The 6,000-nt window shown below is 39.8% G+C and overlaps 1 protein-coding gene across 2 annotated transcripts in view; it reads left to right on the top strand.

The window, feature by feature from the left end:
- The first annotated feature begins 371 nt into the window (after positions 1-371).
- LRRC2 (leucine rich repeat containing 2) overlaps positions 372-6,000 on the top strand; it is a 67,509-nt gene continuing 61,880 nt past the window's right edge. The window contains exons 1-2 of one of the 2 annotated variants that reach the window (XM_087742496.1): positions 376-495; positions 3,132-3,558. The gene's annotated coding sequence lies outside the window, so the exon portion shown is untranslated. Of the gene's footprint in view, positions 496-3,131; positions 3,559-6,000 lie in introns of both variants that reach the window. The other variant, XM_087742495.1, reaches the window with a different exon arrangement.

Here is a 6,000-nt window from a genome sequence, read left to right as displayed (position 1 = left end):
AAGCAGAATTTGCTGTAAATCAATCACTCATGGCAACTGCATGGCCAGTGTTTGCGTGTATGTGTGTCTATTCACCTCTCACTCTTGCACGGACATGGGGAGGAAAAGTCTGTGCCAGAGGAATGCAGACTATGTTTATTTTTTTTTATTTTCCTTGCCCTTTCCCAAGGAAAATACATAAGCATGAGTACCATTAGCTGTCACACTTTTCTTGGTGCAAGAGATGCTGCTCTAGCGCTGCTGTTTCTTGTCCTGTGTTGAGTCATGCAGTGTAGATACTTTATCCTGCCCATGTCTGCTGTAAGACTACAGATCATGTTATCACGTTACAAATATAGCATATTAGTACATCTGGAAGGCTAGTCACGCTGCGGGGTTCAAACAGGTCTGGCTGGCCATGAGCTATGCTGCTGCTATAAACAACCTCAGTGTCCCAAATTGAATAACCGTAGAGTACACTCGGGAGCTCTGGACACTCGTGTTCTTTAGTAGTAGGTAAGTGACAGTTTTGCTGATTATTGTGTTTCTTCAGATGTGTGAGGTCAAGGTGGTAAATGGCAGGGAAAGTGAGAAGTTGCTATCAGGTCTTTATTGCTGCTACCGTGCTGTGGATTTTTAAATGTTAATATATATGGGAAAAATAGCTGAAACATGGAGAAGCATTAGTCCAAAGTGGTGCGTTTGCTGGATAGCTTTAAAGATAGTAAGATTCACCCCATATATAGTTCCTCTAAGTAGATTTACACCTGTGACAAATCCAAACTTTGTAATTTGGGAAAGCTTTCAAGACTCACTCCATGACTCAGTTGTAATAAACCCTTGCTATTACGTCTCAAGGACATATGATGGTGTGAGAATGATTTTCAATAAAAAAATGGTTGGAGAGGTTGGTCATTTATCTTTGTTGTCTGTCAAAATTTAGAGTGGAATTTAAAAAGTGTCATAGAACTTCACTTTCTGAAGGCCACTTACAGCTAGTCTAAGTGGTATAGGAAATGTAGCCTGCTAAATCTTTTGTGAACAAAGCCTACCATTTAAAGTCAAATATTGTCATTATTGTTGTTGTTGTTGCTACCATAAGTATTTATGTGCTGTCTATCACTGTCATGTTACTTTCTGTAGGCTAAAAGGTACTGACCAGTTATCTTTCTCTCATTAGTAGTTATCAGTGATGGAATAATGCTCATTAGCCAGAGGTAGATACTACCAAAGAGTTTAATCTACTTTGCTCTTCTGAGACAGAAGTTGAATGTGGAGAATTATTTCAAGGAGGATGTCCAGCTGTCCATGCCTCCTGTGTCTCCTATCCACAGCCATGGGAAGGTTTTGTGGGAAAGGCTAAAGACACAGCTGTGCTGAGGGAAGAGAGCTCGTAAAGTATGGCTGCCACCTCATGACTGTGTGGTGGGGACCATTTGAGCTAAAATAACTTGGCTGCTGGAGTAGTTGAAAGCAGCGTCTTCCCTTGCTTATCTAAATTGTCTGCCATATCTTCTTAAATCACAGAATTTGACGGCTTAGGAACTGGCTATGAACTATAGCCATATAATGAGTAAAATGATCTGATATCTAACACTGGAAATATGACTAAGAGGCTTTATGTCATAGGTCAGATGTAGGTTTTTGCTCTCCTTCTTCAGTAGAGGAAGATGCAGGTGGTAGGATTGGGTTCTTAGATCAATGCATGAAAAATGGACCCCTGGGAGCAAAAGGAAATGATCAAAATTTTGAGGATCTTTGGCTAGTCTCAATTAGGACAGGGAGCCTAAAATAACATTTATGATGCTGTCATCCACATACATAACTTCAGAGGCTGGACCCTGTACACGAAAGGTAACAGTAGTAGCCTCACTTCCTGGGGATGGTCCAGGTCCATTAATCTTAAGACAAATGAGAATAAGTCAATGAAACGTGCTAGAAATCTGGATGGCACAAGACAAGTCTGAGAAATCTGAGACTGTAATGTTATGCTTAATTAAGATCATCTAATTGTATATGAAAACCTCCATGTTTTGTTCAGTGGCATTAAGTGCAATTTCATTTGCCGTGGGTCTTTGTATGTCCAATTAAGTGGGTTCTCTCTAATCAATTCTTAGCACGCGCTCTAGCTTTCCCAGGACTCTGTTTTCTAGTACCAAAGACAATTGTTTTCACTTGCTGACTACAGCTACATTCATAGATTCAACCACCTTTCAAAACATGTAATACACTTTTGAGCTTACTCTTTTTCCTTTGACAATAAACAGCCTTAAAATACACGCCCATTTCAAATGCATCAGCCCTCTCTCAATCTTGTATTAGACCTCTCTTCAGCAACGCCCAGTGAAAAAAAAAAGAATGGATTTATGTCACAGACATCAGTCCAGTGTTTCATTAGCTTCATTGTCAGTGGAAGAATCACTTTGACTAATTAGTCAGCTCACTGAAGTGCTAGGGGAATACATCTGTAATAAATCCCCGTGCATATGTAACACCTATCATGCTTGATGGCAAACATATTAGTGCTACAAGAGTTGAGGAAGTATAAGGAATATTTTAATTCAGCTGCTAATTAATCCATAATTAAAGACCTAATTAATGAATAACCCTGTGAAAAATTGTCTAAAAATCAAGATGTGAAGACTGCAATGATAAAGTGGAATCTTGTTTGTGAGACTGGTTAATTTACATCTAGAATAGGAATTGATTAATGAAGACTGTCAGTAAGACATTGTGCTGCAGCACTGGACAAAGAGAAATACATATATAAAAATGTGTGGAAACCAAGCTCAGCTTTTGCATATCTATATTCACATATCTTTTTAATTTTATGATGTTCATAGTTATTTCTACCTGAAGTATAAGGAGTAGGTTAAGAAAATACATATTTGCTCTCTTAGCTGTGGTATGTAAACAATGCAGAAGTTGTTATTTATTTGTGTGTGAAAGAGGCTGATGTCAGATTCTGTTTTTAAATACCTCTTTTATGAAATAGCTAAAGCAGAAAACTCAAAAAGAACTTGATTCATCAGAGCATTCAGGATTAAACCCCGTGATATGCAAAGACACTAATTTCTGAAATTAACTTCAGTGAAAGCTGAACTAATTAATAGCTTGAAAGTGTCACTGTCTGTCTGTGTTTGTTTATCTAGGAGCTGGCTGGCTGAGGCTGTGCTCTTGAGAGAGCAGGAGGGAACATTTCAAACTCCCAAAACATCTGGGCTCATGTCCAGGTGTCAGGACTGCTTTCTCCAACCCTGGAGCAACTTGTCCCTTTCCTCTTCTATTTATTCCGCGGTGCAGCTGCATTTGCTGGATCTCTGTGGACCCAGGCCTTCAGGGGGGCACCTGCTGCGATCCATAGCATTGCCTTACCCACATGCTCCCCAGGACCCAGCCATCACATGCATGCATATATGATCTGAAGCACCATCCAACGTGGATCCCCGACCAGACACCCTGACTGTCAAATCTGCACATTCGGCAAGTTTAGCGACAGATAAACCAGCCCAACTAGCAGGGAGGATAATTCCCTGCTGGTATAGAACAACAAGATATTGTTACTGGCAGCAAGACTAGGTAGGGAAGAGCAACTTCCTGCTTGCAGTCCTCTCCCACTCCCCAAGTGGCACAGGGAAGCATGACTCTACTTACAAGCTGTGCACAGTTAGCACAATGTAGTTGTATACTATGAACATTCTCACCATTTCCATTGCTCTTTCAATCACAGCATGTTTCTGTAATTTAATCTTTCCCTGATAACACAAAAAATGTGTTCAGTTGCTACCCAAATGTCAGGTTTCCTTTGAATTATTTAAAGACTTGTGAGATAAATGACTTGATCATTCTGAAGCACAGTGTGAGGGAGCTTATTTCCTAAGAAATTATTTGAAGGATTGGTAGAAAATATGTTCACCCACATTTTCCCCTATGTAATCCTGCCAGTAATATTCATAATATTGCAGCAGATCTCCCACAGTGATTATCTGAGAGAAAAAGCACCCAAGTGAACAAGTCTGTTAAACAAATTGAAAAAACCAAAACATTAATAATTTGGTAACTCATGTAAAGCAGCAAAGGAAAGTATAAACTGTGCTGTTATTGAGGGCAACCAGGCCCCAGACGAGCTCAGGAGGGCTGTAACGGAGACTAATATTGGCTGTATCTGTAGTATCAAAACTATGTTGGACATCTTCCAGACTCAAGAGAAGACACAGGTCTTGTTCTACAGAATACACTGTGCACTGTGCACTGTGCAAGTTGGCCAGCATTAACACTGATGCCAGCTATGTTCAGAGGAGGCTAGACTGTAGTATAATAAAGACAATATAAGTTTGGCTTATGACTGGCTGTATTTAACCCACTCCAGACAAGACAGAGGTAACATTGGTAAACAGGGAGGAGCTGTAGATGAGTTGGTACAGTTAGTCCTGGAAGGCCACACATTCATCATATCTAAGAACACTTTTCCCCTGTGCTCCACTGCTCTTCTTTCAAAAGAAGACTTTACCTTGTCCTTAATTTTTTGTAGTATGCTCCTCAGTGCACTTCTTCTCTTTGGAAGGCCTTCTGTCTGGAATTCAGTGTTACTTTTAGCTTATGTATCCTTAAACAGTTTGCTTCTCAAAGATCAGGCAAACCATGGCATCTTGCAATGCAAGCACAAGCAACTGAGATGAAACTCCTTCAGCATTATACACCAGGAGCTACCAAAAGGCAGTCCCATTCTAAAACCCAGTTGCCTGAGTGTTCCTCTGTATCCCAGATTGGTTACACTTCCAGATGTACTGCAAGTCATTATTTCACCCCTTTTTATTAAGCCCAGGAAAAAAAAAAAAAAAGACTCAAATGGGTGAGAGCCTCTGGGTTTGGAGGCCAAGTGGGAACAAATATAAGTAAGTGGTCATGAGATCACTGGCTGCTGTCAAAGGTGGCTGTGTGTGTGTAAACATCTGGCAGGTCTGTGGCAGAACTGTAAACAAGGGGTGGAGATATCAGTAGCTGAAGGGAGCAAGGGCATTTGAAGGATAGCATACTAAATCTCTCCAGTTTTACTGGTGGGTTGACATGGTATGAAGTACGCATATCTTTGTACCAACAACATGAATAACAATAAGTAGAAAATAATAAAGATTATAGACATTACAAGGCAGATGTCTTCTTTTCCATTCTGTAGTTTTTCAACACCATACTGAATAGATTCTGGTCTAGAGCTCCTAGGTATTCCTACTATTTAAAGAAGAAATTCTGAAGTAGATGCTAGAGAACTGTCTGCGTACCTCTAGGTGAATTTATACAATACAATAAAATAAATGATAAAATAAAAATAATTCATGCAGACACTTAAGCAGATGCTTTTACTAGCAATAACATTTGGCATTAATGTTGTATCATTTAAATGAAAACATATGACAAGTATCATTACTAAGATTTTGCTTTTTTGCCACCTAATCCTCCAAATGCTTGAGAGTGTCAATATCCTTATACACATAACGACTCTGATTTTAATAGGCCTATTTGTATATACAGTTAAATGAATAAAATTTTTGCAAGATTGTAAAGGAATAATGTTTTCTTCTTTTTAAGACCGGAAATCTCACAGAAGTGTCTGTAAAGTTATTTGTTCTCTTCCTTGCATGCAGGGATAGCTCATGGCAGTCAGAGACCTAAAAACCACATAATGATAGCAAGAATGCTCTTAAGTGAGCAAGTGCTTCTTCTCACCTCAGCTGGCCCAGAGGTGGTGGATTAATAAATTCACCTGGAAAGAAGTAAAGATGGGCTTTAGTGTTGAGATGGGGCCTGCAGTAGGGCAAGGCTGAGAGAGTTGCTGAGAAGAGAGGCTTTGTAAGATGCTTTACCAAAGGCACAGGGCTCTGGAATGATGAAATTGAGAAAAGCTTGTAGGTCATAGTATCTGGGACTGAAAGTACAGCCCTGAGGGGAGAAATACAAATTTCTGGTTTAGAATGTAGAGAGGGGATTCTTGTGAGTCCCTTAGTGATGAAAACTGGGACAAGG

Source organism: Nipponia nippon, unplaced genomic scaffold (genome assembly GCF_047370975.1).
Source record: "Nipponia nippon isolate SJK-2023a ecotype South Korea unplaced genomic scaffold, ASM4737097v1 scaffold_8, whole genome shotgun sequence".
Classification (NCBI taxonomy): Eukaryota; Metazoa; Chordata; class Aves; order Pelecaniformes; family Threskiornithidae; genus Nipponia; species Nipponia nippon.
Note: the sequence above shows the minus strand (reverse complement) of the source record. Positions and strands in the feature narration are given on the sequence as shown.